This window comes from Balaenoptera musculus, chromosome 6, assembly GCF_009873245.2.
Source record: "Balaenoptera musculus isolate JJ_BM4_2016_0621 chromosome 6, mBalMus1.pri.v3, whole genome shotgun sequence".
Taxonomy (NCBI): domain Eukaryota; kingdom Metazoa; phylum Chordata; class Mammalia; order Artiodactyla; family Balaenopteridae; genus Balaenoptera; species Balaenoptera musculus.
Window position 1 is genome coordinate 72,910,804 of NC_045790.1, and position 24,961 is coordinate 72,935,764.

Below are 24,961 nucleotides of genomic sequence, written 5' to 3' on the forward strand. Positions count from 1 at the left end.
GGGGCTGTGAGGAGCAGAGCCCCTACTGAATAAAGATCGTTGGATATATGAGCAAGAAAGAAATCTTCTTGTTTTGCCCTGAGATATTGGGTTTCTCTGTTAACGACGTGCTAATCCAGCCCATTCTGAGTAGTACAGCTGATCTTTATTGTTTGTTTTGAAGGGAATATCTGACTGGCACTATGCCCTGATTTAGGTAACCCATTTCCCACATTCTCAACCCAGGCTCAGGTTGATGGTAAACATCTTCTTGTCTAGGTTTGCTTTAGCATATAGGAACATTTTTTAAAATGAGGACAAAGCTCAGAAGAGCATCAAATGCTTTTCAAGCATTCTATAAACTTGAATATTAATATACCACCTTTATGGGTTTTTCATAGCCACCTAGCCTTTGTCAATTTACTTAATATTTTTCTTTAAATTGACTTAACTAAGTTTGTTTTGAAAGGAAGGTTATCACTGTATATAAGGAAACTGAGAATCACTCACCTAAAATAAATAGTCACATAAATTAAATATAATCAAAATAAAACAATGCTATTAAATTCAAGGTAGAAACCCCTGGGCTCTCCCTCTGAGACTTTTCTTTATTTGCTAAAAAAAAAAAAAAAGAGAGATCAGAAAGTGTCTGGCAAGGTGTAATGTCATTTATCATTATAAATCCAAAGAAATGCTATATAAGACAGAACACCCTAAAAGTAATTAATACATTTCCAAACTTGAAAGAGACCGAGGGAAATCCCCAGGTGCTGGCAATGAAGAGTTATTCTAGAAAGCTGATGAAAGGTAGCCTGCAGGATTTTGGACTGGACATAGGCCTTTGGGCCCCACAGGAGAAGTGACCTCCAGGTGCTGGAAGAAAGGCCTAGACCTGAACTTCTAAATAAGGCCGTGGCCCTTAAAAAGCGGCCCTCTTAATGAAAGAGGGATGAGAACAAACTCTATCCTCTGGCCTTGGAAAGCACAGTCTTCCTGGAATCTCGGGTGGAAAACAAAAAGCAACCTATGAGAATTAGAGACACTGCTTGTATGCCAAGTATGTCTTGACTTATATTACCTGAATGATGTAGGAAACACAAGTCAAGAGATTAAAATTAAAATTCATCTAGGACCATTGAAGGCCTAGAGGCCTAGGGTTCCAAAAGAACCAAATACAAAACCACTTGATAGTGCTACTTTTACTATCTAGGATTCACTGGAAATCCACTTAGGAGAAAGAGAAAACCCTCTGAAAGGTGAACCCACACCAACACCCTCACCCACACCCACCAAACTACAAACTAAACTAAGGAAAAACACTATGGGGTATTGCCAGCAGATGCTGTAAACAGAAGAACTAGCAATAAATCTTTAAAAAAAAAAACCAATATGAAAGAGATTATAATAATTAAAGAATAATTTTTAAACCTTCGTGGTGTTAAAGCACTGAGATTTGGGGTTGTTTGTCATAGCAGGCAGTGTCATTTACCCTGAGTAGCCATGCTGGTTAAAAAAGGGAACATCTAAAAATAATAGGGGCTTCCCTGGTGGTGCAGTGGTTGAGAATCTGCCTGCCAATGCAGGGGACACGGGTTCGAGCCCTGGTCTGGGAAGATCCCACATGCCGCGGAGCAACTGGGCCCGTGAGCCACAGCTACTGAGCCTGTGCGTCTGGAGCTTGTGCTCCGCAACAAGAGAGGCCACAACAGTGAGAGGCCTGCGCACCGCGATGAAGAGTGGCCCCCACTTGCCACAACTAGAGGAAGCCCTCGCACAGAAACGAAGACCCAACACAGCCAAAAATAAATAAATAAATAAATAATTTTAAAAAATAAAAAATAAAAAATAAAAATAAATAAAAATAAAAATAATAATGCAGAAGTGTTGACGATAAAGTGATATAAAAAGAAATATCAGAAAAACAATAGCCACAGGAAAGCAATTGTCACAATATTAGTAGCAAACAAAATAGACTTCAGGCAGAAAAGCATTATTAAGGCTTAAGAAAGTTATTACTTTACGATAAAAGGAGGAATTTCTCAGAAGATATATTGATCCAGAGCCAATATGCTTTTAACAACACAGGCCAAAAAATCGAATATAAATTATAAGGAGAAATTAACTTCATAGGGGGAAATTTGAATGTCTCAAGAATTTAGAAATCAATCTGAAAAAATGCATAAAGATACAGAAGATCTGAACAAAGTACTAACATAGCTTGGTCTAATGGACAATCCACACTCAAGAAAAATACACAATTTTTTCAAACTCATGAAAACTATATAGAATGTCTTGTAAAATACCAAAAGTCAACATTGCATGTACCTTATTTTCTGACTTCAGGGCCATATATAAGAAATCAATCATAAAAAGACTGTTTGGAAATTTAAAAACACATCTGTAAGTAACTGAACAATAAAGCCCTACGTGTCAAAACTTGTGAAAGCAGCTAAAGAAATTCCTAGAGGAAAATAAATAGCCTTGAACTCAGATATTAGAAAAGAAAATGGATGAATTAGCTAAGGGTTCAACTCAATCCAGGCAGTCGGAAGAAGAACCGTGCTCTTAGGTGATTCAGTGCTACTTATACTGAATCTGGGCACCCCTCTAATCACAAATACCACCAAGTGGGGAAGAGTGACAGAAATAGCATCTTCCAATTTGAGAATGGATCCCATGTATATTAGTAGATTTTGTGTTTCTGGTACTTCTGCTTCTTAATAAAGAAATTAGCGCACAGTAGCACGGCGGTCCTGACACCAGAGTAAAAGACTGACCGAAAAAGGAAAACTCTGGGACCTGGTTATATGCACCCTCTTGAGTTTAGACCAGGTACAAAGGTAAGCCCACTCTACATTGTATATCCTTCCAGCATTTATGAATCTGGAGGGATTTAACTCTTGTAGGATTATCCTTGTCCGAAACCAGGTTCTTTTTAATAGCGAATGAGCAGTGAACTGAGACTTAGCGCACACACAGCACTTCTGGATTCTAATGTTTCCTGGCAAGCATGCACACCCAGCAGCAGGCAACAGCCCTTTTAGGGAATAATCATTCTTATAAGACTGACCGCTAAAAAATACAGCTCCATAGAAATAGGGTAGCAGGTTAAGGTTGTTAATTGTTCTTTAGAAAAATACCATATGGTTATGCTGATAAATTTTGGGAAATGATTACACAAAGAGAAAGTTCCTTTGTGACAGAGTTCATAAGTCACTTTCTCTAGGAGTGGAGATAAAATGAAAAAAAAGAAGAAACAAAACCTTTCATGAGGTGCTTGCCTGCTTTTGTTGAGTACATAAATTAGCCCTTTAAAGACCAATGGTTGGAGAGTTGCCATTTCAGGATCCTTGTCTGATAAAGTAGGCTGCACAATTTAAGATAAGGGTACATGCCACCCTGTGTGCCCCAGGGCTCTTATCACATTACTCAACTGGGAGGCAAGGCAGAGGCACTGGGGTTCACACTCAGCTTAATCAAGCTGATACCCAGGAAAGGATGGGAGCTTAGGTCCCACAACAGGAAGCTGGGTTTGAGCCCATGAAATGAGGCTCTTGTCAACAATTAGCTACCCCACTTGGCCTCACTCACCCTAGAAAAGATAAGTGTGGTGACTCCTATAAGTCAGCCAGCTGAGGCAGATAAGGAAGAGGGTGAGAATAGGGAAAGCAGATGACAAAAAACTAAAGGAACACAAGCACTGGGCACTCACCCAATTACCACCTTCTCTAGGGATTTTGCAGAACCCCACAAACCACAGCCATCTGTTCTCACGTTCTCAGAGGAGAGAAACATTATACAGTCTCCTTACGCAGGGTTGAATTCTCAAAATCTGCAGGTAGCAAAAATCACTTGCTGTCCAAATGACCCTTGAATTATAGCATATGTGGTTTTGTATAAAATCCTTTGTAGTATACCTTATGAGCCCTAAAGTTTGAGGAATACAGCAGGAATAGAAGGAAAGCCTAAATATCATTTAAAACATTTGCTTTTCAGATAATAATTAATTAAATCCTTGGCTATGAACAGGGCTGCATGGAGAATTCTACCTCTTGCCTGCATGGTATATATTATTCTCTTTTTCACATGTTTTCTAAAACCTTAAGACAGATCAATATTTGTTGTTGAGAAGATTCAATTAAATGGCATAATCTCACACTGGGAAGGGGCATACACTTGTTTCTGAAGCAAATCTACAGTTCATAACTTGGATTACTCACAGGCATTTCAAATCCAACATGTACAAAACTGAATTCAGCATCTTCCTCTGCACAGATCTGCTACATCCTACATTCTCCGTGGTAGTTTTAAAAAAAGTCCACAAATTCTTTGACATTCCTTTCACAAGTTGGAGCCTAACCGCCCCCCCCCCTTTCCTTAAGTGTGGACTGAACTTGGTGACTTGCTTTTAAAGAACAGAGTAAGGTAGAAGTGACAGTGTGTGACTTGTCAGACTAGGTCCTAAAAAGCACGTGGCTTCCTCTTTGCTCTCTCTTGGATCACTCACTCTGGGAGAAGCCTGCTGCTGCCATGTCCTAAGGACGCTCAGGCAGCCCTACGGAGAGATCCAGGTGGTGAGGAACCAAGGCTTCCTGTAAAAATCCAGGAAGGAACTGAGGCCTCCTGCCAATAGCCATGTGGGTGGGTCACCTTGGAAGCAGATCCTCCAGCCCCCATCGAGCCTTCAGATGACTGATGTCTCGACAGCAACTTCATAAGAGACCCTGAGTCAGAATCACCTAGCTAATCTGCTCTTAAATTCCCGACACAGAAACTGTGAGAGAAAAAATGTTGTTTTAAGCTGCTAAATTTCGAGATAATTTATTACACAGCAATGGTCAGCTAATACCTTCCCCATGCCAGTGACTGTCCCTACCAATCACCTGTGAGCTCCCAAACCCCCAAATTGGCAATCATTCTTAATTTCCTTCTTTTTCTAACATTCCTTCCCAATCCAGTTGACCATCCTGAACGTCCAGTCTTACACATTTGCAACCTCCTCTCCTCTTTATTTTCACTGCTAAGACCTTATTTCAGATTCATTTTTTCCTTGCAGAAACCTGCTTCTGATTTTACTCCCCACCCCCTTCAAATTGCTAACTCAATATCTAACCATCTCAATCTAACCTTCTTGTTTCAGTCCTTTCATGTCCCCACTGTCTCAAGGGAAGGGTAATGGCTCACCAGGCTTCACGGTCTGGCCTCCCAGGCTGAACTTGAGCCTCCTCTCCCATCGCTCACTCCCCACTTGGTTCTTGCTTGTCTTCTAGAACTCAGCTTAGACATCTCAGCCACTGAGCTCATCCCCACCCCACACAGTTGGGTCAAGTCCAACAGTACCCTGAGCTCACATCAAATGGGTACTTTTCATGATTTACAACCGTCTATTCCTAACTTCTCTGGCCCCACCACCCTCCCCATTCCTCCCCACTCTCATCCCCCCTCCACACATGCACACAGAGGTCCCTGAAGGCAGGTGCTCCCAATGCTTAGCCTGTGTGCTTAGCAGAGGGCCTAGCATGTGGTGGAGGTGAATAACTTAACTATTGAATAAACACCCTTATTTAGAGACGGGAGGATACCCTGCTTTTCTAGCAGAGTGTTCCTCATAAGGTCTCACCACATATTGGAACTTGACCGCTCAAATTGTCTACCAACAAATTACGTCTGATAACAAGTTAAGCTTTCTTCAAAACATAATTTAGAAATGTGAGGTCACTCTTACAGAAGCCATATCACAAAGGAGTAATTGCTCTAAACATAATAAGGTGAAGTTCACCCAGTGTAGAGTTTACAGTGCCCTCTTCCACAGTGATAAAAGCGCCTCTCAGATGCTATTAGGAACGACCCGGTGGGGGGGGTCCTCGGGGTGGGGGGAGGGGGGATGGGCCTGCTAAGTAAGGATGAGGTTCTTGTGAAATGAGGAGGAAGAGAAATGGACGACCGTTTGTCTTCAGAAATGAAGAGTCTTTAGGGCGAGAGTCAGCAGCTCCTGTAGGATGACCAAGTGACCAGAGTCTCAGCACAGACTCCTGCAACCCTGCCCACCCTCCACTTCAGCAGCTCAGCACCTCCTGGAATTTCTCTTTTGTGCAGATGAGTCTGTAGATGCCTCCCTGCCCTACCATCCTGCCCGAGGGGATATGCTCACAAGGATTCCTCTCCCCAGCAGTGCAATGCAATGGTTGCACTGCCTTGGTTTTACTTCCCCTCAGTCGCTCAAGAGTGTGGACAGTATGGCGCCAGAAATACAAACAACAGGGGCCTACAGAGACACTCTTCCAACTGCTGCTCAAGCAGTTATATTTGTTGATCCCTAGGGCATGGCAGGGGAGTTAAGTCTTTGACTTCTCTAGAGCTGGGGTCGGCAAAGTTTTTCTGTAAAGGGCCAGATACTAAATTTGTTAACGTTTTGCATGCCACACAGTCTCTATCGTAACTACTCAACTTTGCTGTAGCACAAAAATAGCCATAAGATATGTAAATGAAGGGGCATGGCTATGTTCCAATAAAACTGGGTAGAAAAACAGGTGGCCAACTAACTAGATTTGACCTGGAGGCCATAGGTTGCTGACCCCTGTTCTAGATGAAAACAACTTGAATACAACTTCATTTCTCAAAAGGGAACGCTCTTACACTGCTGGTGGGAATGTAAATTGATGCAGCCACTAGGGAGAACAGTATGGAAGTTCCTTAAAATACTAAAAGTAACATTTCTCCAAAGAAGAAATACAGATGGCCAATAGGCACATGAAAAGATGCTCAACATCACTAATTATTAGAGTAATGCAAATCAAAACTACAATGAGGTACCACCTCACACCAGTCAGGATGGCCATCATTAAAAAGTCTACAAATACCAAATGCTGGAGAAGGTGTGGAAAAAAGGGAACCGTCCTACACTGTTGGTGGGAATGTAAGTTGGTGCAGCCACTGTGGAAAATGGTATGGAGGTTCCTCAGAAAACTAAAAATAGAATTACCATATGATCCAGCAATCCCACTCCTGGGCATGTATCCGGACGAAACTATAATTCAAAAAGATACATGCACCCCTATAGTTCATAGCAGCACTATTCACAATAGCCAAGACATGGAAACAACCTAAATGTCCATTGACAGAGGAATGGATAAAGAAGATGTGGTACATATATACAATGGAATACTACTCAGCCATAAAAAAGAACAACATATTGCCATTTGCAGCAACATAGATACAACTAGAGATTATCATACTAAGTAAGTCAGAAAGAGAAAGACAAATACCATGTGATATTTTTTATATGTGGAATCTAAATATGACACAAATGAACCTATGTATGAAACAGAAACAGAATCACAGATATAGAGAAAAGACTTGTGGTTGCCAGGGGGGAGGGGTTTGGGGGAGGAATGGAGTAGGAGGTTGGGGTTAGCAGTGCTTTTATATATAGAATGGATAAACAACAAGGACCTACCTACTGTATAGCACAGAGAACTGTATTCAATATCCTGTGATAAACCATAATGGAAAAGAATATATAAAAAAAGAATGTGTATATGTGTGTGTGTATATATATATATGTATGTATGTATAACTGAAACACTTTGCTGTACAGTAGTAATTAACACAACATTGTAAATCAACTATACTTCAATTAAAAAAAAAAAAACAACTAAAAATAGAGTTACCATATGATCCAGCAATCCCACTCCTGCACATATATCCAGAAGAAACAAAAACTCTAATTCGAAAAGATACATGTGACCCAGTGTTCACAGCAGCACTATTTACAATAGCCAAGACATGGAAACAACTTAAATATCCAATGACAGATGAATGGATAAAGAAGATGTGGTATATATATATACATACAATGGAATCTTAGCCATAAAAAAGAATGAAATAATGCCATTTGCAGCAACATGGATGGACCTAGAGATTAGCACACAGAGAAAAACAAATGTCATAATACAAATGAACTTATTTTCAAAACAGAAATAGACTCACAGACATAGAAAACAAACTTATGGTTACAAAAGGGGAAGTGGGGGAGGGATAAATTAGGAATTAGGGAGTAACAGATACACACTACTATGTGTAAAATAGATAAACAACAAGGACCTACTGTATAGCTCAGGGAACTATATTCAGTACCTTGTAATAACCTATAATGGAAAAGAATCTGAAAAGGAATACATATATATATTCAGATATGTATATATATGTATATGTATATATGTCTGTGTCTGTGTGTGTGTGTATATCTGAATCACTTTGCTATACACCTGAAACTAACACAACATTGTAAATCAACTATACTTCAATTAAAAAAAAAAAAAAAAGACCTTGGAGGAAGTATCTAACCCAATCTTTGAGAGCTTCTTGCCATTTCTCTCTTTGGGAGATAAGAGTGCTTTGCACCATTTTGCCCTCAGCTTTGAACCCTAGTTGTCTATTTAACTGAATAAACTAAAGGAAATATAGTCTAATTTAATATTCCACTAAAGGAATTTTTCCACTCAAATAATTTATTATTTTTTTGAAAAAGTATAAAGGATAATCTAAATGCTCAACAGGGGAGTGATTAAATATAACATGAAATTCATCACTGTATATCAATGCAAAAAATTTCTAAATGTATTGACATGCATGGGATGGCATCTAAGATATACTTAATAAATCAAATTACAAGGTGGTATGTTTAGAATGATGTAATTTGTATAAAGTTATGCACATCTATACATATGTTTAGGCACAGACAATATCTAGAAGGATAGAAATTATTAATTTCTATTAATAATTTAATTAATTAATAGGGGCTATGTATAGGGAGCAGTTTAGGGAGAAAGGGATCTTTTACTTTTTATTTATTTACTCTTCTGTGTTTTTTCAATTTTTAAAATACCAGCATGGGCAACAGTTTAAGATAAAGAGGTAATTTAAATATAATAATATTCTCTACGAGTTTCTAGAAATCCTCACTTGGACAATTTCCAGCTGACATTAGAAAGAATTAAGTGCTTCGTTAGTAGTAATTTCAGTTGTTTATCAGCAGCAATAGTATGCTGTCATGTCCCACTGCCATATTATCAGGGCTTTTGATGTTTTCCAAATTAAAGTAGGGAGGAGCTGGCATAGAAAGCTGAAATATTAGCATCACTAAAGAAAGGGAGGAGTTTAGCCTTTGATAAGCGGGCCTTGGCAGAGGGGCGGCTACCCTCTCAGGCCACATGTCTGTCATATCCCTTCATCCTCACCAGTATCTTCTGAAGGTCTGATCTCTGCAAGCCAGTGGGGATATTAAAATAAATAAGCCACAGCCACTACCTGCTCCTCATGGCGATTGCTGATTCATTTATCTTTTGCAGTAGGTTGTTTTAAATTTATCTAATTCTACACTTTTGCAGTCTGTATCTGCACTCTATCTTTTAATAGTTTCTCTTTTTCCAATCGTCTGTTCTTTTCACTTTGGTTCCTTTTACTGTCTCTTTATTTTCTTAGATTTGCTGCTTTCTGTTTTTCAGTTTTGAATTTTGTTTCCTAAAACAATATTTTTCTAGGTTCTGAAAATTTTACCATTTTATTTATGTTCTTTTTTCCTTAAAGAGAAAAAACCTCCTTGATTCTATGTAGTATCTCTCTGTCTTTATACTTTATACGTTTGAAATAACATTGTGTGTTTTGTTTTGTTTCTTAAATAAATTTATTGATTTTTTATTTTTGGCTTCTTTGGGTGTTTGTTGCTGCGCGCGGGCTTTCTCTAGTTGTGGTGAGCGGGCTTCTCATTGCGGTGGCTTCTGTTGTTGTGGAGCACAGGCTCTAGGTGCGTGGGCTTCAGTAGTTGCAGTGCATGGGCTCAGTAGTTGTGGCTTGTGGGCTCTAGAGCGCAGGCTCAGTAATTGTGGCACACAGGCTTAGTTGCTCTGCGGCATGTGGGATCTTCCCGGACCAGGGCTCGAACCCGTGTCCCCTGCATTGGCAGGAGGATTCTTAACCACTGCACCACCAGGGAAGTCCCAACATTGTGTTTTTGATAGCATCCTTTTAAGGCATCATTTTCTGTTTTCTGTTTGCCAGATGAAGAAACTGGGGCAGAGAATAAAAACATTTTCATCTGGATGGGCCAACAGTTGGCTCCTAGAGGGTCAGCGGGTATCCTGTGCCCCACAGAATCCCTGGGGGGCTGAGAGCACTGCCTGGCAGCTGGCACCCAGTAAGCTTTTGTTGAATAAATACATGCTGGAAGCTCCAGAATTCTGTGCCTTCGGTAACATTGGGCCTTCCTGGTGGCCCAATTGTTCCTTGCTTTCCTCGAGCATAAAGTTCCTTTATATTTTCATTCCCACACAGTCCCTGGCTGTGGCTGAAAATGGAGTCACCTCTCGGACCCCGGGGACCCCAGGAAGCAGGCGGATTTCTGGAATCCACTCCCGCTATCAGCTCCCCATGAGCTCAGGCCTGTGACTGACAGGGACAGACACAGAAACGGACACATGAGGAGGACTTGTGCCTGAGGATTCCAAACTGTCCTGCTGGCAAAAGACACACAGAAGGGGTGCTTCCGGTCATTTGTTTAAGCCAGTGCTTCCCAAAGCCTGTGCCCAGAGGAGAGGGTCTACAGACCCTGAAGGAGGGCTCTGTACCCAGTGAGCTTGGGAAACACCGAATAGTCTGCCCTCCTTTCGGGACTTTATAACGCATGTGAACTCATCATAGACTCTGAGATGTTCTACAGAAGGTAAAAATGTTTCATTTTGTTTACCTCGTTTTTGACCAAGGAATCTTTTTTTCTTCTTTTCCCTTCCTTCCCTCCTTCCTTCCTTTCTCTCGTAACATGTTAATACAGAACAAAATTTGGGAAGCACAGCTCTGAGATATAACCCAGTGAGATGTGTGGGCCTCTCTGAACATCTGCACATCTTGGCCTGCATCTACCAAGAGTCTAGCAGATGCAGCCTGAATTCCTGTATGCTTTCTCCTCTTCCAGAAAGAGTACAGGATAGCAACTAAAGTCTCAGACTCTGGAGTCAGATCACCTGCACTTGAATCCTACTCTGACCTTTTTAAATGTGTGACCTTAGGTAAGATGCAGAATTCCCCTCTGTGTCTCAGTTTCCTCATCTGTAAATGGGGAAACTATCAATACCTACTTCAGGGGCTGTTGCAAGGATTAAACGAGTTGATTTCAGTAAGGGTAGAGAGTACTGCCTGGCACATCTTAGCTGATGCTACAGGGTTAGATATTGCTGCTGTTATTGTTTCAGTAATTCTGCTAAAATTTAGAAGAGAAAAGTGGTTTTCAAAGGCAGTACCTCAGGTCACAAGAGCATTTTTTTGCAGAAATAGAAAACTCCATCCTAAAAATCATATGAAATTTCAAGGGGTCCCAAATAGCCAAAACAATCTTGAAAAAGAAGAACAAATTTGGATATATCACACTTCCTCACTTCAAAACTTATTACAAAGCTATAGTAATCAAAACAGAGTGGTACCACCATCAAGACAGAAACAAAGACCAATGGAATAGAATAGAGAACCCAGAAATAAACCTACACATATATGGTCAAATGACTGACAAGGATACCAAGACCATTCAGTGGGGCAAGGAGAGTCTCTTCAACAAATGACACTGGGAAGGACTTCCCTGGTGGCACAGTGGTTAAGAATCTGCCTGCCAATGCAGGGGACACGGGTTCGAGCCCTGGTCTGGGAAGATCCCACATGCTGCAGAGCAACTAAGCCCGGGCGCCACAACTACTGAGCCTGTGCTCTAGAGCCCTCGAGCCGTAACTACTGAGCCTGTGTGCCACAACTACTGAAGCCCTTGTGCCTAAAGCCTGTGCTCTGCAACAAGAGAAGCCACCGCAATGAGAAGCCCACACACCGCAACGAAGAGTAGCCTTCGCTTGCGGCAACTAGCAAAAGCCCACGTGCAGCAACGAAGGCCCAGCGCAGCCATAAATAAATAAATAAATAAATAATAAATAAATAAATAAATAAATAAATAAATAAATAAATAAATAAATAAATAAATAAAATTTCTTAAAAAACAAGAAACAAATGACACTGGGAAAACAGGATATCCACATGTAAAAGAATGAAGGTGGATCCTTACCTTACACCATATACAAAAATTAACTCAAAATGGACTAAAGACCTAAAAGTAAGACCTAAAATTATAAAACTCCTAGGAGAAAACATAGTGGGGAAAGCTTCATGACATTGGATTTAGCAATGATTTCTTGGATGTGACACCAAAAGCACAGCCAAGAGAAGCAATACTAGATAAACAGGACTACATCAAACTGGAGGCAGAGTTGGCTGCATACTCAACTCCAGGGCAGCTCCAGTGTCCCTAATCCCCATTCCTGACTCTTGTTCTTATTTCCTCCCTCTTGCCGGTGGTTAGGGTGTAACAGATCTAGGTTAGCTGATGTCCTGGCAATGGGAAAATTCTGAATCACACTTCAGGTTTCAGTGTTCTTTGGGGACTCTGGACTCCCTTAGATCCCCAATTCAAAGCTGAAAAGAAGTTCCTTCATACCTCTATCCCCAACCTTATTCTCCTGCAAGGAGTTTCTCCTTAGACTTTCAGACCACAGACAACTAAGAAGCACCAATGCTCACAAATAGGGAGGCAAGGTGGGGTCAATAGGATCAACCCCCCTCTGCCTCTTATTAACCATGGAACTGCGGTAAAGTTAGCTGACCTCCCTAAGACTTAGTTTCTTCATCTGCAAAATGAGTATTATACAAGGAATAGCGTGAGATTTCAAAGATAATGAGTAAAGTGTTTGGCAAAAGTTCTACTATTTAATATTACTCTTACTATTATTAGAAGATTTGGGGCTCAACTAGGCCTCCCATATTCACTGTGAATCTCCAAGGTGGTCATGGAACCCCTGAAGTGACCCTTAGACTCAACATTTTTTTTTTCCTAGAAAGCCTGTTTATTGATTATTCTCTCCATGTATGTTTTAGTAAGTGGTGATACTCTCGATCAAGGAATCCATTATTAACCTAATTTTCTAATGGAGGAAGAGGTAAAAGATACTTATCACCTTCTATGGAATCTATCAACTTAAGACCAAAATTAACAGCAATAAATTCGGAAACAGTAAAATTTTTGGTTTGTATTTCATGGATGGTGCTGCTGTTTCAACCTTATAAAGTAAAGCTGTCTGCTTTCCAAATTCCAAAAATTAACATACTCCTCCCCCCCCCCCCACCTTACCATACTAACCAGTGCCCTTTGGTTTCTTTAGGACAAGGAAGGGCTAAAGGGTTGATTATGGATATACAATTTTGAGTTGGGACCTTTCACACATACAAATCACACTGAGCGGCCATTTACTTTACAGAGCAGGTTAAAGATTGCGCATTAGCCAAATTAACTTGTTCCACCCACCCTACTGGAGAAGAAAAAGCCCAACACCCATAAAACTACTTCACTTGACGCGTGTGCCCGTAGACTCAACGCTGAAGAATGACAAATGAAGTGTGGGGCTGGCCGACAGGAATTCCCAGCACATTCTCTGCTACGGGCTGGATTCCTGCCCCCGCCTCCCAAATTCATGTGTTGAAATCCTAACCTCCAGTACCTCAGAATGTGAGTGTACTTGGAGATAAGGTCTTTAAAGAGGTAATTAAGTTAAAATGAGGTCATTAGGGTGGGCCCTAATCTGATATGACAGGTGTCCTATTATATAAGAGGAGATTAGGACACAGGCACGCACGGAAGGAAGACCAAGTGAAGACACGGGGTGAAGACAGCCATCTACAAGCCAAGGAAAGAGGCCTCAGAAAAAGCCAATCCTGCCGACACCTTGATCTCGGAATTTTATCCTCCAGAATTGTGAAAAAAATGAATTTCTGTTATTTATGCTACCCAGTCTGTGGTACTTTGTTATGACAGCTCAAGCAAATGAATACAGTATCTGATCTCCTTCATCAGCACAGTTTCAAGGAGGAGAATCTCAGCTCTGGAAGGAGTATATCAGGCCTTCCGTTCTTCCTTCCTACTAGAAAGCCCTTCTACTGCTGCCTGACAAATCTAGAGGGAAGGAGAGAAGCCCAAGTCAGGTCCCTCGCGGCTGAAAGAAGACATCACCTTTATTTACACATGCCCCACTGTACAGTATAATCACATTCTATGAAGCTAATTTATGAGACTTGATTAATTTCATACTCTCCTCAGGGATATAGTCCGTAATCATACAGCTATGCCAACTTCACAAGGAGAGCTGATTCTTTTAGCTATTCCTTTTACATTGGTATGCCTTCATTGTATAAATGTAGACAGCTATTTAGGGAAAAAAATGTGCTTATGCTTTTAAATAATCGTTGTTCACAGAATGATGGCATTATATGGGATTCCAAGACTCTGGTATATGACTCACATTTTCTAGTTACCAGGTCCCTGCTGATAAATAAACGTTAGTATTGGGAAATAAAATTAACAGCCTAAGACCAGCCACCTACGACCAAGCAAATTAGAAACAAGCCTTGAGTCTATAAACTGTTAAGTGCATGAAAATTTTGGTTAGAAGCTTCTCCTCAGAAATTCAATCTCAGTTATATCAAGAACATGATTCAGTTATATCAAGAACATGACCTGTGATCGTCCCTGAATTTAGTCTAATCAACAAAGAAAACTTCCCCACAGCTAGCCCAGGAATGGGGCTTTACTCCATCCCAAGCTTTCTTTCTTTCAGTTATCAATACCTTTTCAGAGATCAATAATCTCTAGCTATCCTCTCATCTCCATTTTACCTGCCCTCCTAACTGATCTTGTGCACAGCTGCTCTCCTGAGATCACATTATGTTGGTTTTACTCCTGTTTTGTTTTAGAAAGAGCTATTTCTAAAACTTCCAACTTCATCAACCCTTTCCTGGGTGTTTCTGGTAGTTGGACATAGAAAAATGTAATTGCTTAAGTGGCAACATTTTTATTCTTCTCTTGCTTCATGGGCAATGGTAGCTTTATGAATGGGGTTTCCATATTGGATTTGGACAACAGTAAATCCTGTTTTTGAGGGCACTATAGGAAGCCTATGTTCCTTTCTGAATTTTTGGATTGGAGGGACTTTGAAAGATCTCTGTCTCCAGGCAAAACTACCCCTAAACAATTCTGATTATCCCCCCTGGGGTTTCCAAACCAGTTTCCCATAAGCCTTGATAGATGTAGATTCTATGGTACTCACTGTTTCCCAGGTTATTATTCTTTCAGGTAGGAATTTAACAAACGGTTCAGTCCTAGAACCGTGTGGAAAGTGTTAGTCTGGGGGAGGGTACATTACAAAGAGAATGGTTCAGACACACATTCTGCGTGTGTCTGAGAATTTAAAATCTAGGAGAATAAAGAGGAAAAGACATACAAGTTCACACAAAACGGTGGGGTAAAATCCATGAGTGATAATCATGGAGTTCCAGAGATAGGAGTAGTTCCTCCAAATGTGGGCAGAGTGGATAAACCTGGAAGTCTCCAGACAACAGGTAGCAGTTTTGGGGCTGGATCTTGTGGGTAGGCTGGGGAAGGAGTGGGGATAGATGACATCTGAGCTCCCCTGTTCCCCTTCTCCCTTCTTTGTCCCCAGCCCCCATGCCCACTGTCAAGACTCATTCTGATTTCTACTCTATGAGTCAGAATCTTCTTGGCACTTGTCAGGGGCACCCTTCGGCCTGATCCCTGTCCTCAAACTGCCACTGCCTAGGAAGGAGGGGGATGACTGGAAGAAAAAGTCACCATCCTCTTTACATCCCACTCCATTAGGTCCACCTCAGTAGATCTAGAGGCTTGCAGCCCTGCGCTCTTGCTAACAATGGAAGTGTCGTCATAGAAACCATGGCCCAGCGTTGGGACCGTGACCTGATGCTGACTAATCAGATGTGGGTTTAGCTTTCTGAAAGCGCTCCTGCCAAAGTTGAGTCTATCTTGTTCAGATGAGAGAGCTTCATGCTTTTGTCACCTTGCTTATATTAACTTATATCGAGGGCAGCAAGGCTGCAGATTCTCAGTCATGAGGAATGAAACGATACCCTATCACAGGGTGTGCCAGTTCTTCCCTAGGCACCTCCTCAGAAGATTCTTATCTCCCTCAGTTTTCAAGCACTATGCCTTTCTTCCACGTCTGCAGTTCTGTAATCGCCTCTCTTCTTTCCATCCTAGGCAGGACCAGTCCCTTCTATTTCAGGTGGACTACCACCTCTCATCTTGCCTCCCATCTCTCCCACACCATCGCCAGTCTATTGCCAATCCAAACCCCCAACTCATAAAACACTGGCTTCCCACTGCCAACACATTTCATACAAATTTCTTTGACCCTCAGGGCTTTCCACCATTTAGATCAATCCCCCAATGCTCTACCTTTCAGACAACATGAGCTCCTAGTTTCCCAAGTCTTGTTGACAGTTCTCTTCCCTCTCTTGGTGTATATTCCCTTCTGCTAAAATGTTCTTTCCCCCCAACTACTGAATCCACCTCATCCATGAATCCTGTATTTACTCCTCTACAATAAAGGAGGAGCAAGGCTCTCCCAACTTGGAGGGCCCAGAGCCCCTCAGTTCCACCTCTTATGGAATTGACTTTACTCCGCCTTTTGCAAGCCATTTGTTTTGCCTTTGTATCACATGCAGTCTTTAGGGGTAGATAGCATCTTGTTCATAATAAATGCACAAGCTCTGAGAATAGAGTCCAGTTTCATTTCCCCCAAATTTCTAAGGGTTGTAAAGGAATTAGGAAATGCTACCTTACCCTTAAAATAGAAGAGTTTAAGCTCTGAGAAACGTAAATGCACGGGCCAGGTTTTGCTAAGGGCTTCTCAAAGGCCTGGGGTGAAAGGAAATAGCACGAGATCAAGAGCTGGCCACCTGGGTTCTGATTGTGGCCCAGCCACTGACTGTGACCCTGAGTCAATCCCTCACTCTAACTAGAGCTCATTTGCTTGCTTATAAACTGAGGAAGTGAGTCAAAATGAATTCTACAATTTGTTTCACCTTATCTTACCTTAGCAATTGAAACTCAGGATGCAAGAATAATATGGAAAATCACACAAAAACCCAGGCAAATGGCTTAACAGAGCCTTCAAATGATCATGGTGTTCAGACAGGGGTATCCATTTCTGCCTCTTCTCCTGCAACCCTTTTGCACACCTATCCACCACTACCCCAGGACTCCTGCCATTATTAATCCAGAAAAAAGCTGTACCCAAATGTTCTTTGTCAACTCTGATACAGACAGGATACCAGGGACAGAATCTGTCCTTCACTACTTTTCCCTCTGCCCCTTCTCATCCCTTCCCCTCTCCCCCAACTATCCTACTGACTAGAATGGATAAGGAATTGAGAACCCATCCCAAACTCAAATACTACTCTAGCAGGAAGTTGATTCGAGTAAAGCCACTGTCTGCAAAATCTTGGCATGTCAAAGCAAATCCAGGCTAGCGAAGAAGAAAAAAATAAGCTTTTATTTGCTGTAGGTGAACTCAAGCTTTCCTGTCATAACCTATATTGAGTACCTGAACCTATGTGCAAACCCTGCACTGTCTTCTAGCTTGCTAGAAAGTATGAAGTCTAAAGATCAAAAAAGTATCGTGATCCTTTATTTAATAAGAGATAAATCCTTCCCTGAGTACAAAGACATTCAAGACTGAAAAACCAAATGGAAATTCACTGGAAAGTACCAAAGAGAGCCCTAACCATTGGGAAAAAGTTAATTTGACTTCTTGTTAATAGGAAGGAGAATCTAGCTCATTACCCTTAAGCACCTATGAAGCTTTAGATCTTATTTAGGATATAAAGGGTAACTTTGCATTACAAAGCGAAATCTCCTGGGGATGTTTAGGTGCTGCTGACTGTGCATGACAACAGCCACGTCTTGTTTATTTGTCTTTGAGTTGCAGAGCAAGGTCCAAGCCATTTTAAAGTACAGAGCTTTCACTAGCCTGCATAAGTATAATTTACTGATAGAGATACTTCCGGAAAGGCACTTTCTTTCTCCCAGATAATCTGTCTCTTTAAATTAACAGAAAGGTCATGGATCATTTTTTTTTAATTACCAGGAAGTTTAATCTAATAATTCCAGTTTTTACATTCTGTGACTATTATCAATTATGATTTTAAGAAAACTTTCATCAAATGAACATTTTGAAGTGGACTCATTCAGTGGCAGCTTCTATTTTTCTCTCTAGGAGGGGGTCGGGGGACCATCTGGTGGGAAATGAGCCCAGAAGCTGTGCTCGAATAGCAGTTTACATAAGATCCACAGCACATCAACAGTTCCTATGAAAGAAGGGGGGCAGTTTATAGAGATTATGTCCCCCCTCCCCCTTAAGTCACCATGACAGGTGATTTGTCATGACACTGATCTCAGGTAGAATCACACTTTAAATCACTCCTTCTAGATGGGAGTCTTGTTTTTTTTGGTTTCCATAGAGGAATTCCATAACCTATGTATTTCCTGTTTGAAATTAACCAGGTGATAATTTTTTTCTAGTTTCTCACATAACTTAGTTTCTCAGTAAAATACTGATATTCTCTAAGTAGCGTATTCTGTCTTGATTTTGAAAAAGCAATAGAAAACAACATAAGCCCATTTTTGAGGATGACCTATTTCTGCAGCTTAGAACTTAGGTAAGGTTTAAATGTTACAAGATTCATCAGAAAAAAGAGAAGTGTATGCTACTAGCTTCAATGACTATTAGCAATAACATAAAAAATAAAAATGCCACTGTACCAGGGCCACTCTGCTTGTCAAATAATCCAAATAGACATTTCAATACCCATCAGACGAGAGTCCTAAACGGTTTCCCAACTGTCATTTCTTTTGCTTTTCTATCTCCATTTTCATCATAGACATAAAGGAATAAAAAATGTTTATAGCCGTGCAGAGTCTGTTTACCTAATTACCTGCTCACCGAGGGAGGGGCAGGAGATAGCGTAGAGGACCACAGGCCCTTCCAGTAAGAGATGATACAGAGTGAAATGCAGCTGCCAGCTGTCACTTTCGAGGGGCTGGGCAGAGCTCTGCATTCCTGTCGCCCCCTTCCTTCTCCCCCTCCAGCTTCCCAGCTGCAATAGCCCAGTCTGTGAAAGCAACACTCTCCACTGCAATCCGACCTCCCACAGCCCATCCTCCTAAAGCCGCACCAGGACCCACCTACCTTCTGAGGACAGAGGAGGCTGGAGAGTGAGAAGGATGCTCGGTTACCGCTCCTCAGCATCTCCTGTCTGGAGCAGTTAACTGGAAATACAGAGTCGCCTCCATTTTCTGGTCACGTGATCACGGGCACATCTAAATAAGGACGATCACCTGCCTCTCCGATCTCCCAGTGAGCCCATCACCCCTGCTGCTCTGCTCCAGCTGGGGGATGGAGCTGGGGCTGTGAAGAGTTTCTTTTGGGAATATAAAATGCTCTTTCACGCAGGTTGTGGAGTCAGAAATGCCCCTTGATTTTTGTGTCTGCTCAGAAAAACTGCTGTCACTCCTGTTCCTGAGTAAGACTGGATGCGAATGGGCTCAAAGCACAGATTGGAAGGAATTTAGTTCCCCTGAAACCTCTTTTTTTAAAAAATCCTGCAGCTTCACGGCATACCCAGTGAGATGGTAATTATTTTCATTTCATAGACAGTGGTTAAGACCATAATAAAAATGGACTATGGAAGCATAGCAAGATACATAAAGAAGTCCAGTTGGAGATTCTAAAGGTTAGGATGTTTGCCCAAGATCCACACAGCTTTGACTATTGAGAAATAAAGCCATGTGACCAGTAAGCATTTAGACTCTGGAGTCAGAAGGCCTGAGTTTGAATCTAACTTCCACTACTTATTAGCGAGTTTGGAGCAGTTACTAAACTGCCTGGTGCCTCAGACTGCTGACTCACAAATGGACAATACTAACAATGTTACTTTAAAGCAAGATAATTTAGGTAGAGATTTTAGAGAGACTGGGTTAAAATAACTCACAGTAAAGGTTAGCTACTATTATTAATTCTAAAAATGCCAACAGAAATATTTGATGGAGTTAAGTCAAATGAAATGTGAATGAAAAGCTTACATACTAGAAAAGCATACATTGATTAATTTGATCTTCAAAGGAAAAGAATATGTTGTCAGACAAATCAAACAAAGACTTCTGATCAAGATCAGGCAAAATGTCAATGTGAAAAGTAACTATAGGCGCCATCCTCAGAACTAGGTTGTTAGAAATCCCATATTATACGATCTTTTTCCCTTTTTGGCAGGGTAGTGGGTAGGTGGGTTGGGGAGGGCGCTATGGTAGAACAGGGGGAGATGGCAGTTTTCGGTAACCTCCGATTGAGCTAACTCCAAGAAAACAGGAAAGTGAATTACTCAGCAGAGGACCTGGCCGTGGTAAATACTTAAGAAATGTTAGCTCCTGTTCTTAAAATGAAGGGCACTCCTTGTCTTCTCCATGGCTGTTGGGGCTGGTGAGGGGGCAGTGGGGAAAGGAGAAGAGGAAAAAGTGAATTTTTCTCTCTCTACTTAAACTAAAAGCCTACAAAATTCTTCCAAATTATAAGCAGTTATGAAAATAATTTCTCATGTGCCTTCTATCGTTCAGCAATGGGGAATTGGGGGTGGGGCCATTAGGGGGTCATGACTTTTTCAGGGTTCAGCAAAAACCTAGTACAGTTCCCAAAGCCAAGATGAACCAGAAATCAGCAGGGGAAAATAGATGGCTTCAGAGCTGGTTGTACCCTGGGTGTCCAGGGTGAAGGCTAAAAATGGGGTCTCTTCTTTGTGAAGTGTGGCTCATTAGGAGTTTCCCTCCTCAGCTGGAAAAAAGTAGCAGTTGGAGCTACAGAAAAAGGAGTTACGTGCTATAGAACAGACACTGTAATTGAACCTACCCTTAATATCTGTTTTAAAAGTCAATAGTTGAGAGAGAAAGTGATTAAGTTATTGTCATCAGGCCAATCATAGAATACCTTCAAAACATTTAAGTAGCACTTCATTAAATGGGGAAATATGGGACATCTGTTATCACCAATGATATTTCCTCTTGTCTTACAGGATGTTTTCTCAGACATATTTTGTCAAGGCAAAATAGCCCAGCTCAGTGTCAGCTGGGCACCTGAGGAAATATACTATCTTATTCATCCCACTGAAGCAGTTACAATTATTAAAAAAAAAAAAAAAGAATTCCTACTTAAATGCAATAAGTAGCATCCTGATTATTACATGGACGAAAAGGACATGGTAGATGTCAATTCAGGGGATTTTTAGTTATTCTGTGAGAGCCTAATACTTTCAAATGATCATTTAATGAGTTGAAGTTTAAAAAAGCAAAAATAAAAGAAGTCTTTGAAGATTATGTATGGTCAAGTACTACTTGAGTTGATGTAACAGATGATTAAGTAAACAGAATAATTTTTCCTCTCTGGAGATTCAAACTGGTATAGGCAAAGGATAACAAAGGCAAAACAAAAAACAAAAAAAGAACCAAAACAACTGAACAGGCACACCTGTTTTTCTCCATGAGGCTGAGTGAAGTGGGTAACAGCACTCTGAGCAAACTGAAAGGCTATAAGAATCTTGGAAGCACTATAATGAAGGAGAAATGTACAAGAACACTAAAATAGATAACTGTGGTCTCAAATTTCAAAACAAGGGGAAAGATGGATTTTGCAACATTAGAAAAGATGCATATTCCTGTTATGAACTGAATGTTTGTGCCCTCCCCTCAATTCACCAGTTGAGCCTCTCCCTGTGTGATGGTTTTAGGAGGTGGGGCCTTTGGGAAGTAATTAGGATTAGGTGAGGTGAGGAGGGTGAGGCACTCATGAGTGGAATTAGTGCCCTTATAAAAAATCCCACAGAGCTCTCTCACTCTTTCTACTATTCGAGGATACAGTGAGAAGTTGGAAGTCTGAAACCTGGTAGAGGGCTCTAACCAGAACCCAACCATGCTGGCACCCTGATTTTGAATTTCCAACCTCCAGGACTTTGAGAAATAAATCTAGCACATCTCCCTCAGAAAAGGAAGCAGTAAACACCAGTAATTATCATTTTTATTAAAAGCCAATTATGTTGGGGCTTCCCTGGTGGCGCAGTGGTTGAGAGTCTGCCTGGCAATGCAGGGGACACGGGTTTGAGCCCTGGTCTGGGAGGATCCCACGTGCCGCGGAGCAACTAGGCCCGTGAGCCACAACTGCTGAGCCTGCGTGTCTGGAGCCTGTGCCCCGCAACTAGAGAGGCCACGATAGTGAGAGGCCCGCGCACCGCGATGAAGAGTGGCCCCCGCTCGCCGCAACTAGAGAAGGCCCTCGCACAGAAATGAAGACCCAACACAGCCAAAAATAAATAAATAAATAAATAAATAAAAGCCAATTATGTTGGACGAACTTGACTTTCTTTTCCATTCCTTCAATCAAGTGTATTTATGAGGTACCTCAACATGTGGCAAGGGTTGCTCTAAGCACTAGGGGTACAGCAGTAAACAAGACAAACCAAATGTCTGCTTTCCTGGAGGGTCCGTTCTCATGTGTGGAGACAGACACGACAAAATCAATTAAACAGATAAACAGAAAATCTTTTCAGACAGGGAAAAAAAAAAAGTGGTAGGAAGAAAATGAAGCAGGGCTGTGGGATGGAGCACAGTTCTCAGCCTTGGCACTGTTGGCCCTTGGGGCTGGATAATCCTGTGTCCTGCAGGGCACTCTTGTGATTGTTGGATGTGTAGCAGCATTTGCGACCTCTACCCATAGATGACAGTAGCGTCACCCGAGTTGTGGCAATCAAAAATGTCTCCAGGTATTGCTAGACGTCCCCTAGATGGGAGGGGCAAAATTGCCCTCAGTTGAAAACTAGAATAACTTGGTGGTACAGTTATTGCTACTGTAGATGGAGCAATTATAGGAGGTCTCTCTGGGGAACCCCAAACCACGAGAATAAGCCAGCCATGTCAGGAGAGTTCTAGACAGAGAGTTACAGCTGGCACTAAATCACTAAATTGGAAGAGTCTGGTGGGCAAGACGGAGGGCTGGTAGAGAGAGCGGTCTTAGTGATCACAGACGTAAGCAGCAACTGGGGGACACAGGGCCTTACAGACTATAGTTAAGAATCAGAATTTTATTCCAAAATAAATGAGAAGACATTGGAGGGTTTTAAAAAGATAGGTAGCGAAAGAATGATATTCTCATTTGAAAGACTCACTCAAGCCAGTGAATGGAGAACGGACTGTAGGACCAGGTTGGCAGGATGGAGACAGGAGTCTGGTTGAAGGATCCACGTGGGCTGCCCAGGGCAGGGCTGCCACACAAGGTTGGGTGGATTATGTGTGTACTGGGTTGATGGTTTATAGATAGGAAACTGGGGCTCAGGTAAGTAGTTATACTCAGCTAGTTCATTATAATAAAGTTGAGAAGGAGGCCACCTCCAATATGGTTAGATGAAAGATCCAGGTCTGACAAACAATTCCAGTCTCCAATTTCCCTCTTGAACTGGAATTGGAAGTTAGCAGTAGGGAAATGTATCATGGCACTCCATGAACTTGTAGTTCAGTTATGGACATGTTGGCAGAAGTAAATGGTGATTGGTGCTCAGTGGCAAAAGCAGGGACCTCTGAGATAAATAGAAACATACGAACAAGAAGAAAGCCAGTATAGCAATATTAATATCAGGGAGAAAAAAGAGATGAAAGCAAAATTTAATAAAGTAGAAAACAAGCAAACAAAAACAAAAGGAAAAAATTAACAAAACCAAATCTAGTTATTAGAAAAGACTAATAATATGAACCCATCTCTAGAAAGATTGAACAAGGAAAAAAGAAGATACAAATAGATAATACTAGGAATAAAAGAATTATATAACTAACTACAGATATAGTAGAGATTGAAAACTAGTAAGAATATGAACAATTTTATTACAAAACCTTTGAAAACTTTGATGAACAATTTTCTAGAAAAATATTAAATAGCAAAGTTGATGCAGAAAGAATTAGGAAATCTGAACAGACCAGTAATCATTAAGAAATCACATTACTAGTAAAATATCTATCCCCCAAATAAGGAATAGGCACAGACAATTCTATAAATATTACCTAATTCTCACATATTAGAGAAAGCCCCTGGCTTATACAAGTTATTCTGAAGAACAGAAGAAAAGGAAGTCTCCCTAGTTTGTTTTATGGTGTCAGCACAACTTTGATTCCTAAACCAGACAAGAGCTGTATGATGAAGGAAAATCATAGGCCAGTGTCAATTAGGAAAATCTAAATTATTTCCCATGGTAGAGGGAAACTAAATACTGCACTGAAGTTTCTAAAATTCACCCATCTAAATGACTTCACTATCCCCCTTTCAATTTATATTTGACTTTAAGTTACAACTTAAGTATAAATGCTGTTTAAGGTAGTCTGGGATATAAAGATGTATAAGCCTCAAGTGGCTTACGTCCAGATAGGTTAAGAGAGTCTCTAGTAAATATAACATGAGCCAGAATGTGAGGATGGCCACAAAAAGGTTCAAAGTACAATGAGATTCAGGAGATGGAGGGATTCCTTCTGTTTGATAAGACTGGAGAATGTTTTAGGAAGGAAGAGACATTTGGTCTGGGTCTTAAATGAAGAGTGGAATTTCAATATGCAGGAAACAAGATGGAGGAGCAAGGAATTAAAAGAGGTGCCAAGATAAGAGCAAAGAGGCAAGAAAAAATAAGTCTCTTCAGGGGAAACATGAACATTTCTATGAAGAGGATATATGTGCTTATTTATACTTCCACTTTAAGACAAAGCTGGTAGATATATAAAAACCCACCACCACCATATGACTTAAAAATAGCTGGGAAAAAAAAAAAAGAGTGACAGGATCACAACACGAAATTAAGACTTAGAGTAATACAATAAAATACATATTCCGGAATTCTATACATTTGATACTAGTAAGTGATAAACTTGGCTGTGAAACATAAACTTCCAAGGGGTCAACTCAAAGGGATAAACATGATCAATTACATAAATGTTATTAAATAAAGTCACATT

The 24,961-nt window shown here is 41.0% G+C and overlaps 1 protein-coding gene and 1 long non-coding RNA gene across 3 annotated transcripts in view; one reads left to right on the top strand and one right to left on the bottom strand.

The window, feature by feature from the left end:
- LOC118896627 overlaps window positions 1-10,505 on the top strand; it is a 45,996-nt gene extending 35,491 nt beyond the window's left edge. The window contains exon 5 of the long non-coding RNA XR_005020222.1: window positions 10,312-10,505. This is a non-coding gene — a long non-coding RNA (uncharacterized LOC118896627). The remainder of the gene's footprint in view (window positions 1-10,311) is intronic.
- The window catches only part of PRUNE2 (prune homolog 2 with BCH domain), a 261,255-nt gene that overhangs the window by 48,142 nt on the left and 188,152 nt on the right, over window positions 1-24,961 (bottom strand). The gene's annotated exons all lie outside the window — the stretch shown is intronic.